This window comes from Passer domesticus, chromosome 16, assembly GCF_036417665.1.
Source record: "Passer domesticus isolate bPasDom1 chromosome 16, bPasDom1.hap1, whole genome shotgun sequence".
Taxonomy (NCBI): Eukaryota; Metazoa; Chordata; class Aves; order Passeriformes; family Passeridae; genus Passer; species Passer domesticus.
This window is the reverse complement of record NC_087489.1, coordinates 6986632-7004968: the sequence shown is the minus strand read 5'-3', so window position 1 is coordinate 7004968 and position 18337 is coordinate 6986632. Positions and strand designations below refer to the sequence as shown.

The 18337-nt window shown below is 42.3% G+C and overlaps 1 protein-coding gene across 5 annotated transcripts in view; it reads right to left on the bottom strand.

The window, feature by feature from the left end:
- Window positions 1-18337, bottom strand: part of EYA2 (EYA transcriptional coactivator and phosphatase 2) — a 90500-nt gene that overhangs the window by 61943 nt on the left and 10220 nt on the right. The window contains exon 1 of one of the 5 annotated variants that reach the window (XM_064391373.1): window positions 5484-5503. The exons of the other annotated variants lie outside the window; for them this stretch is intronic. The gene's annotated coding sequence lies outside the window, so the exon portion shown is untranslated. Of the gene's footprint in view, window positions 1-5483; window positions 5504-18337 lie in introns of those variants that run through there. 5 annotated transcript variants of the gene reach the window in all.

Below are 18337 nucleotides of genomic sequence, written 5' to 3'. Positions count from 1 at the left end.
CAGCCCTCACAGAGAACACAAGATTAATTCTTGTCACAGAGAAATAGCAGATCAAACCCTGGTCTGAGACTCACAAAACCTGGGGTTTTCTCCCTGCTCTGCCCCTGGCAACAGCTGGTTCCTGGGCGAGTCCTTTGTGCCACCACTGTGCTGCCTGCCCTTTGTGTGTCTTCCCTGGAGAAGCTGCAGGACAAGTTTTCCTCTTGATGCACGTGAAGTATTCACCAGTGCAATGGTGTCCTACTGTCTGTGAGACCTCCAGGCACTACAGTATTAAATAAACTGCAGTAACAAAAAATATATATATAATTTTCCCTAGGGCTGCAGTGTTACCTTGAAGTAACACTACTGAGTTCTTCCAATCGCTATGAGATTGGGCAAGTTTCTCAGGACTACATTAAGGCCTCTGTAAAACTGGGAACTACAGTATAAATTGCCAATTAAGCTCTTTTTAGGGGCTGGAAAGTCCTCTGAAATCTTTAGGTGGAACCTGCTACACTGCTGGAGTATTGATATCCATGCCAGTGAATAATGACCAATGTGAACATGAGACAGCCAAGAAGGAGGCGAGGCACGAGACCTGTCCTTCAGGGCATGTTCTCTCACTCATTTTTGGTCCAAAATCTCTCCATTCCCAGACTATGAGAATTTCTTCACCATTTTGATTTACTTCTCAAACCTGTCAGAGTCCTGCAATGGCTCCAGCAACCTGCTAAGAAAGGTAGGGCTGCCCCTTTATAACAGGCCTGTGTCAGCACCTCCATTCTCAGCCTGTAAAGGAGCAGCACTTGGGGAATAATAATTCAGAAAGAGCTATGGGAAAAGAACTATGAAATGTAAGTTAGCAAAAGGACTTTGGATGTGAGGGAAAAGTCTAGGATAACAGTACAGGTGAGGCTGGAGTGAGAATGACGTACTCTCTCCTTGGTTAAATCCCTCAAGTCAGACTTTCTCTGAGCAGAGAAGACAGCAAAGAGCTGTTGTGTGTGTAGAAGGTTCAAGGATCTCTGGTTGCCTCATTTTCCTTATCAAAAAAAGAGCAGTGATGGTGATGTGACTATGGTACTTCTGAACAGAACTGCTCTGTCACTGCTAGAATTTATGGAAATACCATAAATTGTTCACAAAATGAACATATAATAAATTGTTCACAAATACCATAAAAAGGTTCACAAAGTTTAGACCATTCTGTGATCAAGAGTGAATTTCTGGCTGGGTCATCTTCAAACATGTTGAGCTGAAACAGTTAATCCTTACAATACAACAAGAGCTGCTCCCCTCCTTTTGATGCTCTAACACATTCCTGTCCACAAATGCTGTAGCAAGGCTGGTCCAGCACTGCTGCAGCTGCTATGAAGGGCACTGCAAATGCTGCTGCTCACTCAACACCATTTTACCCTGAAGCTGCTTCCCAAATGCATGGTCTGGATGAGGAAATCCAGCTGAACTCTGATACACCTTCCCTGTTTAGATACCCACTAAGTCAGGTTACCAATCTGGATTGTAGAAAACATGTGGTTACATAAATCAAATTAATGAACTTCTAACATTCCCTTAGTCACAATCCTTCCTCTTTGAGAAGAGCAGAGCATACTCCTGGAAGAGAGGCTATCACCCAGCTGAACTTCAAGAAGTTATCCTTCCCTCTTCTTCTTCACAGATATAACTAAAGCCACTTTTCCCCTCTGTTCTTAACTCATAATAAAATAAAAATCAACAGTCATTATATTTAATATTATATATTATGCTAATATTTCTGTAGTGAAAGTTGGTTACCTCACCAGCAGGAATACTGAAATGTCAATTTTTTTGTTCCTCTATCTAAAACTGGAAGGTTCAACAGGGACAAACTGAATCAAGAGGTTGGCTGACCATGGCAATTTGTAGATAAAAGTGCAGCAGATTTCTCATTTTAGAGAGCTACAGCACAAATGCAGCGAGCAAAGTAGCACAATGTAATTGCTACTCATCTTGGAGATGTTAAAAAAGGACAATAATCAAAAGCAATGCTTGAGCAAACTGCACTTTTTTACCAATTAATAGTGTAGAAACAGCCAAGGGGAACAGGAATCTACTCAGAGCAAATGCTCACAATGTTTTCTTTGATATTAACTCCATTAATAATTTGTTTCTGAGAGCTTTTCAAAGTCAGGCTAAAACAACAACACAGGCATAACAAATGGGACAGCATGATTCACTTTGTATGTTCAGGTGGGCCAAGGTCTGATTTCCTATGAGTTTTGGTGGGACAATAGACTGAAGCTTTTTTCTTTAAGCCCAGGTGAAAGTTAACCTGAGCCCAAGTCCCCAATGCTGCCGGCTGTTAGGTTTATTTTCAAGACATAGGGAAGGAACTTTTGCAGGGATAACCCGAGGATATCAACAAAGAGGAGCCACCCAGATCCTGCCCTCCAGTCTCTGATGCTCTGCAGGACAGCACGGTAGTGAAAACCCCAAATAAAACAAATGCACCAACCCAATGCCATGCACACAAATGTCCCTGTTTTCCTTTGCAAAGCCTGATCTGGCAATGAAAAACACTTCCTGGAAGTGCCATTTTCTGATGTTAAACAGGCCTCAAATAACTTAACGAAGTACAGAGGGACACTGACATTTGAACTGCAGGAGTTTTGTTTTCCATCTTGTTTTTCCCCCACTGTGAATATTGCATTTGAATAACTGAAATTTTTAAAATCTCTTTTCCTCCTTTCACCATGATGTAATGCATGTGTTGCACAAGAATAACAATGTAGAGCTACTGCTGCTGGAGCCAAGTTTGGCACCAAGAGAGATTAGGGTTGGCACCATACACCATGATCTTTAAAACAAATTTGGCAGCCTTGCTTTTGCCACTGCTGCCATAAACAGCAGTCAGGGCAGTAAATGGAAAAGTGCTGAAAAGAGACCGTGAGTTTGTAACTGGAACAAAGATGCCCATTAGCCAACCACTTAATCTAACACCTTCTCATATATGAAAAGTAAAGAGTTTTACAATGGCATGTCGAAATTAGCAGCAGTAGCAGGGACCAAAGTGTAACATAACAGTGCCTTTCATGTGTCCATCACACCAAACTGAGCCTACAAAACCCACCAGCCAGCTACCTGTCAGCCAGGAGAATTAGCATGCACAACTGCAAGTTCCACCAGAAGAGCACATCTGTCTCAACAAATTTTCCCTTTCCAGTACTTTTCAGTTATGCTTTCCCGGGAGGACATTTGCTCCTATTCAGTGATGCTGGAACAGCTCTCTGGAAAGAGACACATATGTGTGTTTTTCTTCTTTAAATGCAGATGGAACAGAGGAGAAATGCAAGGTTTCCTCACTGTATCCCTCCTGGCTCGAGCTGAGCGAGCGTGGGCTGATTTTCTCTGCTCTATAAAAGGAGTCTGATGATTTGTGATGTGGACATCTGTCTGCAACTGGACAGATGCCACCAGCTTATTTCACACAGACAACTAGACAGCCATGTAATAGCAGCATCTTTCAATTGCTACTTCATTTTTTTTCTTAAGAAACCTTATTACCTAGCAGAAGAACTCCATATTCCATCCCAAATTTCACTAAATTTAAAAATTCTTTAAGCACCAACTCTCAAATAAGGGACCACCTTCACCTGTGAGATAAGTCAGAAGCATGTGTGGTGCTGTAACAGCTTTTTGTCACTTGGTTAGCACTAAAACATGTAAGAACATTCAAGGCAGATTTCAGGCAGTAACTTTCACCAGCAGTACCAACAAGCACTCCTAATGGGACAGCCAGCATGGTGCTTGTGTAGGGAGGCACACACAACTTACAGACTCCTTTTGCAGCTTTAAGGTGAAAATGCACTTTTCCTCTCATTACCAAAAATCAAACAAAATGAAAAAAATTGGGTCTGATTACTATGACCTAACTTATTTTCTGATGGCTTCAAATTCTTCAGAAATCCTGTCAAATCCAAAAACAAAGGGCAACTTTCAATGGCCACAAGCCATGGTATCTTTTATTAGATGTTCACAGCTTCAGTGACAAAACGAGCATCTTAAAGCCCATTTTGTTTCTCTAATGAGCACTTTCCTCCTATCATATTATACACCACTTACCCAGTGGAACTTTCAAGAAGCTACTCTGGCACAGCTCATCACCGCGGAGGCCACCTGCCAACAGCAACCACTCAAGCCCAATTTGGGACTGCTGGGAACAAGAGGGATCCAAACCAGCAAGAGGCAACTGTGTCCTTCACAGATAATTCGAGATAATTCCTTGCAGGTACAGAAAATGGCGGCTCCTGGAGTTTGTTCAGATAATCTAAGAAAAGAGTTTTATCATCTGTACAGATTAAAAAATCCAGCTGCAAGCAAAAGCCAGCTTTCACTGCTTGGATATTTGAGTGCAAGCTCACGTGTGCCATGGACAAGGTGACTGCCTTAGATTAAAACTCAGATTTGATCTGCAATTTCCTTAGCTTAAAGGCAAATTTTGCTCGCACACACAGGACTTCAAAGGCCCTCACCTCTCCACAGCCCAGAGGAGCAGCCTGACAGCCTGGCTCAACAGTGGATGTGTTTCCTGACATTGGATTAACTTCAGCTCATCACCTTCAGTGCAGCTTCATTCTGACACTTTTATGGAGTAACTTCTAGTACAGACAAAAGAATCAAAGCCATTTCCTGCCTCCGGCTACTAGAGATAACGTCCAATTCACTCACAAGCAGCATGCAAAGATGCTCTTGCTGACTCCAACTGTTTGCAGCAATGAGCTATCAGAAAAAAAAATAAAAAAAATCAACAGTGCAAAATATATGAATGCAGTGCTTGGCTTCCAGAAGAAATACAGCAGAAAATCAGATAACTCTAGTGGAAAAAAAAAAACAAACAAAAAAAAAACAAGGAAAAGGGAGACTGAATTCAGATTGTGTTTTACTAACACAAATAGAACTGCTATTAGAAAAACAATTTACTTTATTTCTCTCGAGTGGAATATTCAGAAATGGCAAGTGTGATGCCATGTCCAGTGGCCAGGGCTCTCGTAAGGGAGACTTGGATTCAGTCCTGTGTCAGCCACAGGCTTCCTGTTACCAGAGTAGTTTACAAAGCCAACTCCTATTTAACCTGCTTGCCTCTATTTCCCTCCTCTGTAAAACAGGGGTTTCTGCATTTTTATACTTCTGAGCATGCAGAGCTCAAAATTATGAAGACTACGTGCTGCACTCAGGTAAATCAGCACAAGGATATGAGGAAGAAAAATATATAAACACCAAAGACAGAAAAGCAGCCTTACACTTATGAAAAATGCCACGAAAGCAGTGTATTTCTGACTTTTGCTTACCCCTTCAGAACCTTTCTCTGCTCTTGTGCCCGTGCAGGGAGCAGGCACTGCCTGCAGTTGTCAGAACCAAACAGAAGCCCAAGTCTCACATTCCTATTCCCTCCTAGACCACATATCATCACTCCTCATTCCAGCACCAAACTACTGCAGGGTTAAACTCTCCCTTTAATTCACGTTTGGCTGTGTAACTCTTCTGTCCCACTCGTGTCTCTCCAGTTGCTCTGCTCCTCTCTGGAGGCGCCAGGTTTGTGCATCTCCTGCTCACACATGTCCTGCCATGCTCCACATGGAGCGTGACCAGCGTGCTAACCCCTGGACAGCTGCTGGTTTTACAGGCTGTCATCACAAAGACTGCCTGTGTGCCTGCGTGGAGGGGTTATTCTGTAGGAGCCCAGCAACTGCATTCACTCAGTTCAGCTGCAAGTGTAAGCTGTGGAATTGAAATGCCGCAATTAAGAGAAATGGCCTTGCTTAGTTCAGCTCTAATCACAAAATAGCACCGGGGGATCATCTGATGTCTTAAAATCCTGCATCCTGCACGTGGAACACAGTTCCTGAAGGTTCACAGGGTGCATTTTCAGCATTAGTTATTGTAGAGTAAATGGGTGCAGAGACTCCAAACTGCAAAGCCTCATAGGGAAGGACAACATGAGCCAGAATCTCCATCTCTAAACTCATCTAGGAACTGCTTCCTTCGTGTTCATGTACCAGTGGGGTGGAAGCTAAGAAAGACAAAAGGAAAATAGCACAAAATAAGAAGAATCAGTGACACAGAAGTAAAAAGCTCCTGGGATGTGGGCTCGAGAAAAGCCTTTTGAAATGCTGTGGAGTACTACTAAAAAACAGAATTTCTGAAACCTTTCTGTGCACAGGATTAAAAAAACCACCACACTAACCCAAACAAAGCCCACAAAAACTTTCAGTGCAATTTCTAAACAAACAAAACAAGTTTCTGCTAGAATTACACTCCATCTATTTCCCTCTAATTGTTGTGGACTGCCCACAAGAACTTGAGTTTCTGGCTTGTTGGAGAGAAGTTAACAACATCTAATTGAAAAGGCAACGTTTTCCTTGTCCTGCCACATACCACTTTGCCAGTATATAGGTGAAACAAGTAATTTGAAAAGCATGTACACACCTTAAGCAAAAGCCCAAGTTTTAAGAAAAACAGCCTGACAGTGAAAGCTGTAAGGGTTAAGATTTTTCTCAAAGCTAAGCATACATTTTTCCATGCAAGCAGCTGAATCATGGATATTTTAAAGAATAGTTTATTAAGCACAATATAGCATATCTCCTACTCAGCTCTATAAAATGTGTCCAGTGCTGCACAAAGCATTAAAAACCATTTAAATGTGGAACTTGCTGGCATCCACTGGCACAGCAGAAGAATTGAGAGAACAAATCTAACAGCTGTCTGGAAACACAGCAGATTTATATTGAGGGTTTAGTCATTAACTGTAGTTATCTGACTTACACCAGAACACTGAATGAGCAGTGGTGGTCTCTAGATTAATACAATAAATGGCAACCCCCCCAAAATACAGTCCTGGCTCCAGGATGCTGAAATTAATTGCTTTGCTTCTTAGTGGAAGCATTCCAGTCTGGTTAATAAAAAAGTGGAGTCGAAGAAAAAAGCCAAATAAAGGCTATATACAAGTCTGTTTATCAAATACCTGTGCACAGAATGGGTTTATTAGTCTTCTGCATTGCTAGAGAAATTAATTTGCAGGCTACACACAGCAACTGAAAAATTGGCATGATTTAATAGCCCAATATAAAAAATAAATACAAATGTATACCAGGAACCAGAAAAAGTGTTTTTCTGGTTCCTGGTATACATTTGTATTTATTTTTTTAAAGGGAAAAGGAAATAACATCACAGAAGCAGAGGGATAAACAGCATCCTTAGATGTATGGAAACTTACATCTAAGTATGCATTTGAGACTGCAGTGTATGGCAAATATTGCTAATTGGGTTAGAATTCAAATGTCAATTGGTGAATTCAAGGGAAAAACAGTTGTGTGAATACCACAAGAATCTATTAATAACTGAGCATATAAATGAAATTCTAGAAAGGCTGGCAAAATTACCCTTGGTTACACCAAAACTTTGGGTTCATGCCAAGAAAAGCTCTATGGTTTTTGACATGAGTACACAGGTGGGTGGAATTCCAGGGAACCTCACTCCAAAAAGAGGCTTCCCTGTGGCACCTCCTAACACCTCCACTCTTCCCAATGACCATGTGTTCTCCAGGACAGCTGAGATACTACAGACCTGGGAGGCAACTGAAAAACCTCCAGTGGATAACTCTTGTGAGGAATGACACTGAAGGTATCAGAAGCAGAAATCACTCCATATCCTGCCAATAGCAAGGCAAGTTGTTGAGAAGCTTTTCACTGTCATTTTGCTTAACAGTTTGTAAAGACTGATATTTTTAAAGACTGCTATCAAGGATGACACTGAGGTAATGTGAAAGCTGAGCCTGGCTGCTCCTCTCCACCTCCCATCCCCTTCTCCCTGCAGTTTATTTGGCAGAGAGGAGTTGCACAGAGTCTCATCCAACACTGCTACCCAAGTGTTCCTGAGCACGAATAATTTGCTAAGGATACAAATCTCCAAACAGCACGTTAGTCCTGCTGATGATTTATGAAATGCCAGAGATCATTCTCTCAGCAGTGATAAGCTCTTGGTTTTGCATGAAACCTCTTGCAATCTCTAAGGCCATTCTTGACTCTGCATCACTCCCAGACAGGGCAGGGGCAGAGCTGCAGCAAGGATTTCTGTAATGAACTGCAGGTTATGTATACACACAAATAAAATAGAGGGTCAGGTTATGAATTCTTGCATACTTCCATATGTAAAAAGCTCAGAGTGTGCTTTGGAGCAGGGACAAGCCTCACTAGGCAAACACTCTGTTTGGGCTGTTCTCCTCCCAGGATGCAAGCACTCACCAGCAATTGCAAAATTAGGCAACGTTTCCTTTTCTCAACTGCTCAAAATATTGTCCTTGGCACCTCAATGGCCCGAGATACAAGAGCAGGGAATCCAAATACAGTCTCAGAAACTTCAGTAGTTTTTCACATTTCTCTGCCAGACCTTGCCTATGCTGCACAACCCACCTGAAACCCACAATACCCCAAGTTACTCAAATCCCACCATCCCCTTGACCAGAAGACACTAGTGATACCCAACTGCCCTCAGCTATGATTTTATTTCTTTGATCAGACATAAAAATTATGTTTTTCTTTTACAAGCAGCATTTGCAGTCAGCTTGTGCTTCCTTGTGCTCATTCTCCACATTTATGCAGACTGTAAGTTATTTTTACCTATGTGGAATAACCACAGATAGCTGAAAATATTTAAGATATGAGATCTTCACTATGACCAGCCAAGAATCCTACAGCTGCTCTTTTTGTTCTGACAAGTTAGCCCTTGCTTCACAAAAACACTTCAAAACTGGAACAGTCGGGGTTGATCGGACACTTTTTGGAATTTTTCCTGAATTTTAAGGGCTGGCATTGGCTACTAATTCCTGTATCAGTAGGCTACCATGAGACACCTCTGCTGAGTTCCATTTGTTTTCCTGTTGCTGCCTTCCCACAGGAATGCTGTGTTTCCAAAGGGTGCAGTTGCCTCTCTCCCCACTGCACTTACTTGTGCTGAGACAGAGCTGGGGCTCCATCCACCTTTGCTGTCTCTAAAAGAAGACATTTATTTGTAGGCATTAATCAGCATGCCATCCCTCAGGGTGTGCATGCCCAGGGTTAGCATGGGGGGGGATTTTCCACGCATGGTGCCTCCAAAGTCAGATGTTTGCACCACCTCGCACACCACAAACTTGGGGTCCCTCCAGGCCTGCCCTGCATTTTTTCCCAGCACAGAAACAAGTCAGTCTGGTCAGGCTTCTATGCATAAACAAGTGATTTTTATTTGGCAAAAGACTTTTCAGTCCTGTCGCTATTCCTCGCGCACCTTTGTATCACAACTCAGTAATGCCATGTATTTATCTGTCCTGTTCCAAGTGTGGAATCTTGTCTAAGGTTCTTAAGGTTATGACATTGCACTAAGACAACTTCACATCACCTCCAAGCTACTATTACAACCAGTGAGAGGTATAAAACCTGAATTTAGAATCTGGGTACAAAGAGAAGTAACAGGCAGGAGCAAACAAGATTTGGAATTCGTTATGAAATATAGACCTTCCATTCCTGTAATAACTGAAGCAATCAGAACTGCATATACACTGCCCAAATACTGTTGTGACTTTCTTTTTACTTTTTCATAAAAACTGATTAACGTATGGGCATTTAACATTAGGGCACTGTCAGTTATAAAACAAGACTTGTACATTTGACAGAAAAGCCAGTTCAAACCTGCAGTTTGTTTTGTAAATCAGTGTCTCTGGTTGCATTTAATAAACATGAGAAAGAGAGAATTTTACATATACTTTTTGAAATGTACTTCTGTGCTCAGACAAGTCTCAGAGGTTTGGTTGTTTCAGCTCTACAGTTCTGCCCACAAACTGGTAAAACCATTCATTATTGCCACAAAAACCTCACAGGAACAATAAAACAAACAAACAAACAAACAAACAACCCAAGAGCTCACAAAAACCTAAAATCAAAACAACCTATCTTCATCTGCATGCACAGTCTGACTGAAAAATACATGTGCAATCAGGCTACAATTAGCTCCTGACACTATGAGCAGCCTCTGATGTCAGAGATCACCTGCAGGGCAGGAGGCTTTTAAAACTAAACATTTCTTTTCACTCTGGGCTCTGTCTCGGTTCTCTGCTTGCAGCCCAACATGAATTGTAACTCCAGGCACAGAGGTGAGGCTGTGGGACCAACACTGCTGCACTCCTGGAAGCAGAAATGTTTGAGCAAAGGTGAGGAGGTCGGAAAAGGGCAAAGTCCCAAGTAATTTTAAGTGGTTCAGCTAAGTAGGGAAGGCTAATGGGAAACCATTTTAATTTGTTACAGTCATCCCCAGCGAATAAAAGGACAACGTTTTTCTTCAGCAGCTTGATTACAAAGCAGTAAATCCCTCTGTGTATATAAAAGATCTATGAACACTATAGATCAAATGTCAAAAAAAGATTTGTACTTTGTGTTGGGAACAGTTTTAGATACTCAATCATTCTCATTTTTAAATACTTCCAACAATTATTCTCTCCCTGGAAGCAGACACATGTAAGTAATTCTGCCATTCTCATCTACAAAGACACAAAGTAGTGGCATTTTTGCAGCAACCATTTTTGGACATTCTCTTTGCACAAACACCTAAGAAACACAGTTTTGAGCACAGAAACACAATCATTCCCTCTCTCCCAACAACACTGACTCTTGCTGGTAACAAAAATTGATGCTGCTTCAAGTACTGGCTACATCTCTACTTTACAGACCCCAGGCAGCAGCAAACATGGCACAGCTCAAGGTGACAATATTCCCCAGCAGCAGGAGTATCTTGGAGTAAGAATTATGCCAGAATAGGATTGTTCTCCAGTTGCTGACAGGGTTTTTGTACATTGTATCAATTTCTTTTTCCCTGACAAACTGACAGTTCTGATAGACCCACAGGGCAGCATACAACCTATTTCCTGCTCTCATCTAAGATGGGATGGAAAAGCATTTAAAACAGTGACAGTTGTAGCTGTACAGCCACAGGTTAGTTTTCAAAAAGAGGAATTTTTTTTTGTTGGAAGCAGAATTTTTAGGCTTAGAAGTACAATGTTCAGCCATTAGAAATTATTAAGCTTTTCTAAAGATCTATAATTCAGAGGCAAACCCCAAATATTTAGTTTATTTCTCAACAAAATAGTGACCTGGTCATGGTAATTTGTTATCTTGTGCCACATTGTTTTTTTCTCTGATCATAAGAAATAAATACTCTGAAGCAAGAAGCATTTTAATTTCATCTACATTCACAGTGGGTCTTGGACCTCTACCTGCTGCTGTAATCAACAACCACCACCTGCTGAACCACAGAACTCTGTAATACACTCAGCACTGCATGCTAAATAGTTCTGCCCATTCAACTTCATAGAAACCTTCCTGTACTGAGTCTGCCTTTTGATGAGGAACTTCAACCAGCCCTGCAACTGTGGAAAACCCTTGAGGTAAGAAATCCTGACAGCCCCTCAGGGACTGCTTAGGAGAGATGTGACACCCTGGCTCAGCACACACCTGCACCAGGACAAGGGGCCCTTACAGCAGCACGATCACATTACCAAGAGCTCAGCCATGGGGTGGCAAAGCTCCTTGACAGCTTTATTCACCTTTTCTTACTAAAGGACAAAATTCTGCTGCTGGCACCTCAAGTGCACAGTGTGTACCTGCTGCCTCAGGCACTCACACCAACACTTCTCCCCTCCAGTGTCTTGAACGCTGTTTGCAGCACCCTCAACCAGGTTTTGGAGAGGTCAGCTCTGTCTTTAACAAACTTTTCTATACAGAGGCAAAGCTGTGCATCACAGGCAGTGTAATTTTTAAAAGGTTGAATTTTAAAACTTTTAATCCATTTGTTGTCAATAACAAATTTTACAGCAGTTTGGATGTGTGGCTATTGACCCCTGGCCAAAGCAGGCTCTCGTGTTTGTGTTCTGTCTGCCCACAACACTGCCTGTCACTTCTACTGGCTAAAATGTTCTCTGGTGTGGTTTTGCAGAGTCCCTCCCTGCTGTGGGCTACACACCAGCAGTTGGGTTTCAGCTCATATAGGGCTCCTTTGAGCTCATGGGGAGCAAGGGGAAGGAGTGAGAACAACAGGGGATGGGACCCAAAGCTAAATAAATCAATGCTGCTTTGATCCTTTGGGATGAGGATGCTGTAAAAACACATGGTTATTAGAATTGTGATTTTATTGGTTAAAGAGTTGCTTATTGGCACTGTATTTCAGCATGAACTTACATGATGGTGCTAAGTACAAAGTGTTCATTCTGTTTGTGGCTATAAGAATTAATCTCTTCCATGTGCAGAGAGGGTGTGTGATAATTCAGCTGAGATTCCCGTTGGTAGTCCGGGCAAGCACTCACCAGCTGCAGGGCTTTCAACAATGCACAGCAACAGCTCCAAGAACAAATGATGTAACTAACACCCCTGTGAGTGCTGCCACGCAGGGCCACAGCAGCCTGCTCGTTTCAGGGTCTTCATCCAAGTACGCTGTCAGAAACCTGAAAACCTGAAACTAAAAGGTGAGTTTCTCCCCAAACGTCCCAACACTTAACTCTGGACAGGATTCAACAGCTAATGGACACTGAATGAAATGGTATGGTTCTAATAGCTTGCAATTGCCTCAATCATAAGAAAAGGTCTGATCCTGATTATTAAAAATGAAAAACTAATTTGCAATGTTTATGTGGATGGCAGCTTTATATGCATGATAGAAATGCTCCAACTGCCTTTACAATCCAGCTGGAACGAAGTTTTCATTTTTCTTTTTCATGAAATTTCATTTATTATGAGCACTGTGTCTCAATAAGGCAGCTGTTGGCAGCAAGATGTGAAATTTAAGTTAAGCTGGTTAGTACCAAGAGCCAAGATATAATATGTTTTTGTCAGAGAGAAGTTTTCCCTGTATATATACAGTAATTAAAATAGTTTGTCAGTCAATCCTATCAACCCCCCTTGAAGGAAGAGATAAAGCTATTTTAAAATACAATTTAGAAATTGCAACAAAAAAAACCTGGGATTGCTACAGCTCATTCAGAGAGGTCTTAAGTAGGTAATGCACCAATGAATTCAGAAATTAAAGATACCTGGTTTTCATCACTGTCCTACTAATACAGTGTCAGATTTTGAGCAAGTAATTTCTGACAAGATTCCAAATAGGAATTAAATAAAGATCAGTGTGTTACTGTTATACACTGAGGATGTCTCACACAGCCTGCACCTGGAGGAAATTGTCCTGGGCTTCCTATGACTGGGGCAAGCACTCCTGTCATTCAATACAGAATATAACCATGATTTTCCTCCAGCTTCTCTGGTTGTTACAAAAGAAAGCAACAGTAAACTTCACATCTTCCTCTGAACCTCTTCTGGAATGTGTTTAAGACGCACATTTCAAAAATACCTACCTAAAACTGCCCTTGGGAAACAGGTGGATGAAGAGGACAGGACCTGGCACATGCTGGTGGAAGTTCAAGCCAGGTAAGGGTTGAAATTTTATAAATTAAGTGAATAAAAGAGAACATTAAAAAACCCACCTAAACTGAAGCATTAAGCTGATCAATCCTCAACAGCTACAATGACTACTTGCAAATTGGCTTCTTTCCCAAATTGTTGCCTGGAAGTTGTTATCAAGGGTAATTGCAAAACTCTATCATCACCTATCCTGGGATTTGATAAACTCCTAATGATTGCAAACATTCAGGAGTTTTACTACTGACCAAAGACACAACCTGTCCCTGGGCCAGCCACAACCTCCTGCAGTGACCAACAAACTCATCTTTGACTGTTTTTCTCCTGGATGAACTTGCTGATCCAGCCTGCAGCACACGAACGGCACCACCACTGAGGGGGAGAGAGGAACACACAGCCAGGCTGAGCAGGACACAGCTCTCAGCCAGACAATCCAGTCTGGAACTGTGATGTATTTTTGTCATACATGGGATCTATCAACACTCTTGCTTCAGGAGGGCTCCACTGCCACCTAAGACAAGCCCAAATGACTCCCCTGTTCAGGTGACAGCTACCTGCACTTCCCCATGAACACAGGATAACAATTAAATACTCCAACACAGCTGAAGTTGGCACCACTTTTACTATTGTAATGTTACCTCACAAACAAATTAGTTTAATGACTTTAAAGACTCTGCCCACACCACAGAATCCATAAATTATACTCATACACAGACGTTGAAGCAATTATTTTTTGATATCTACTTTAGGTATTTGCAGCACTTTGGGTGTTTACTTCTTGTCACGCTTACAGCTTGACAGCCATCTACTGCAGTTAAAAACAGAGCCAAAAAGTTCCACTAGAGAACTAGAAAATTAAATTGCATTTAGGGATGGGTGGGAGGTTGCTCACTGATGTTTAGTATCAGTGAACACACTGGTTGGCTTCAGGGTACTTGCAAGTATTTTAAAGCCAAAGAAAGCCTAGCAGGTTCTTTCCTCCAAGCAATTCTTTCTCTGAGGAGTTTTTTAAGGGATAATCATTGGGGTTTACTCTTCTGAGATTACATGCATTGTTAAAGACAACTGGATTGTATCTCTTTTGTACTGGAAAAAAATAAATCTGCTTTGTCAGTATCTAGAGGGTTAAAATCCTCAGATTAAAAATGCATTTAGTACATTCAAAAAGATGAGAGCTGGTGGCCATCACTCCACAAGTACTGCCTCCAAATACACACTCACAGATTTACAGCAATATAAAAATACATGGCTGGCAAGAAACTGAAATGAGAATAAAACACATATGAATCATGCACACAACTAATTAAACATGAAAATTATCTTCACAGTCACTTACCTTCACCATTGTAAGTTAACATTCAGCAGAAGAAATTTGAGAAGTGTATTTTAGACATATGCAATCTGGGAGCAATATTTCTTTTAAACTCATGTCAGGATAACACAGCTTCCTTTCCAAGCACTGATTATTTTGGGCTCTCCTAAGTGAAGCGAAAAATGCTTAAGACTGAACACAAGCCTTGGCTGACAGCACTTAAGTGAGCCTGGAAATCTTCAAATTTACCGTGCTGGGAACTGCTGTGTAACTTCTAGGCTTAGGCTTCAGGGCAAGCATACCTATATTCCATCCACTCACAAGTCAGATTTTGGCAACTAAACTCTGACTTCCTTTTGCATAAGTAATACACCAACATCTGAGCACCCGACTGTTCACTGTCAGGGGACCATGTGAAAAACACCCCAACAAATCACATCCCAGCTTTTTCTTCTTTACTAACATTTAATTTGCAGAATCCAAATTGCACTTCCAAAAGTCACAAGGGTGTATCAACCTCTTCAGGCACTACAAAAATAAACACGACAAAATTTGGAGCTTGCTTTTCAGTGATGCTGAAAAAGCTCTGTATGAAATAACTTCCACGAGCATACGCCAAGAGTAATTACAAAATTTTGAGTTCCAGAGACTACAACATTGCAGGTTCCATTCTGCTTCTTCTGGTAATGGTATTTGCATCAACGATGAGAGCATCCACTTGAGGAGAGACAGAGAGCATGGTGTTGGCACAACAAAACCCTGTCATTAAGGAGACATCTGGGCCATTAAGAGCAGTCTGCTGGGAAGGCTGCACCTCGCTAGATTGGGTTTCAAACCAAGTTCTCCATGAGGTGTTGAGCAAAAGAGAACTGGCTGCAAGCAGGACAACACAGGCCTGGTGGGTTTTGTTTACTGTGCAGTTGAAGGACCACTAAATGATTAATGAAGGGCTGACAGCTTCTTTGGAGAGCAGCAGACAACATTTTGGGGCAAGACTTTGGCTTGTCAGGTTAAACACAAAAATGCTTACATAGAGCTCTCCCTCCTGAGCTCACTGCTCTTCAAATGACTTTTCTAACTTGCTTCCCAGGGCAAAAACATAAATGTAAGGCTATCTTGAGGAGAAAAAAGAAGCACAACAAAATGTTAGTTTGCCAGAGCATCTGGAACATTCATGTGTGATAACACTAGCAGCACACTTTCATTACCACCTTGTTAGCAGCTACAGGCAAATCTTCAGCAAGATCCCTCTCAAAGTAAACCTAATTCCAGTGAGAACAGCAGGATCATTTACCCTCCTCAGACAACCTCTGCCCTGCACTCTCCAGGCTCTTCCTGGGCACAGAGCTGCCATCACCATCAGGAATGGCAAGTGGCTCATGAGGAACTGAACATGCCTTCCTTTGGAGCATAAATAAGGTAAAAAAATGCTGCCGTGCAAGCTTAAGGTTAATAGCTGAAAACCCCTGAAGCCCAACATATCAAGAAAGTTTTAAGTGTTATTTAAGCCTTGGATGGATGATTAAAATCAAGAGGATGGCCATCATTTGTTGGCAAGACTATCTCATCTGTTTCTACACTTTAGATATGGATATTAATAGAATACAGGCAAATCCCCCCAAACATTAAAGAAGATTTGGCCTCTGGAGAGGCAGGGAAGAGAAGTCCCCTACAGGAGCCTTTCCAGTCTTCAGAGCAGTTACAAACTTTCTGGCAACTTAAAATCAAAAAACACACTTAAGAAAACATATCTAGGAAATGTAAGATCCTGAACATGCAAAAAAACTGTCACTAGTTCAGGAATTCATGTAAAAGACAACACATTTCCCAGCCAGCACGTTACCATACAAGTACAACTACATTTTCAATCACAATCAGTCCTTTAATATCGGTCAAGCACAAGCTCAGTTTTTCATGCAGGATCACTTCTGCCCACAAGATGCCCCAGCAGCCTTTGTGCACCAACTCAGACTTCTGGAGAGGTGGATCTGATTTTAGCACTCAGGTCTCTTACTTCACATGGGAGGCAGGACAAGCAGGGCTGGCTGACTTTCTGTCACCGTTCCCTGCTCTAAACCTGGCAGGAATTCCTGCTGGATGGGATGTGCCACCACTCCACAGCCTGATGAGATTAAAAAGTGCTGATTTTGTCAGGCTCTACCAGGTGTCTGCAGCAGGCACTGCTGGGGGCTGCAGGGAAGGGTGAGGTCTGTCCTGAGCTGCTTCCATCCAGCTCCACAGCAGGACCTGTCTGAGGCTGGTGGCACCTCTGGCAAAATCCAGCACGACAGGAAGGAAAAACGTGAGAGAAACAGCCACAGCTCCTGGAGAAAACAGGAGCTGGTTCTCCTGACAGGGGGAACTGTAGCCTGCACAGCCACACTGGAGCAAGGGAGAAGGGTGAGGAAGGAGTGGTGAAAAGGAAATGCACAGTCTGGCTGCAGGCTCTCACTGCCCAGCCCCTGGGTGAGCCACAGGAACTGGGAATGTGGGAGCCAAGCTGAGCCTGGCAAAGGAGGTGGGCAGGACTGTTTGAGATCTTGCCTTTGTTTCTCACCATTGACGCTACTGTAATTGGCAATAAATTAACATTCCCCAAGCTGAGTCTGTTCTGCCTGTGATGGGAAATAGTGAGTGATCTCCCCGTCTTTATCTTGATCCATGAGCTTTTTTTCATATTTTCTCCCCTGACCTGCTGAGGATGGGGAGTGGGTGAGGAGCTGGGTGGATACCTGGGCATCATCAACCCAGCACACATGCAAGAGTGTTTCTTGCTCACCTCAGTGCTCTGACTGAAGAATACACTATAACTGGATGAAATGTAGCAAATCTCATAAATTTCCTTTCCAATAATCTCCTTCTGACAGAACATAAAATCTTCCATTTCTCCAACTAACCATAGAACAGCTGAGATTAAATCTTCCTAGTGAGAAACAGAACTGTGTTACCATGGCCTGGAGTTTGCAGGACATGCCAGGGCTCCTTCTGTAACATAAACACCTCCACCACAAAGTTGTTGGGCAGGTTGTTTCCAACATTCATGGAAATGTTGGAAACAACATTTTTTGTGTTGTTTGGTGCAGTACTCCTCCTTCCCAAATCTCTAACACCACTGGAGTCCTTAGACTAATCACTGCTTCTGTCACAGACATCTACTGCAAACACTCTTCCTGAGCAATTTTTTGATTTGGACTAAACCAGAAAGCCCTCAAAAAGCAAGAATGCTGCTGCTGCAGGGTCAGCAGCTTGTTTCTTAAGGGAGAGAGACTGAAATCCTTACTTCACTCTCCCCTGGGACTGTGTTGGCTCATGCTCCCCCTCACTCCAAGCTGTTGGAAACGGCAGCACTGGAAGGACAAGAGCGGAGTTAAAATTTTGTTACTGCAGCAAAAGGCAAAGTGAGGACACCACACCAGCCTCTGAACACTGGAGTAACTTTCAGTTGGGAAAAATGACTTGTCAAAACACTGATGTGGCAGAAACACCGCGCTCTCTGCTGAAAGCTTCGAGCTGCAGATATTCCCCAGCAGCTTTTTCACCCAAGCCTTGGATTCAATTCATTTAACACCACGAT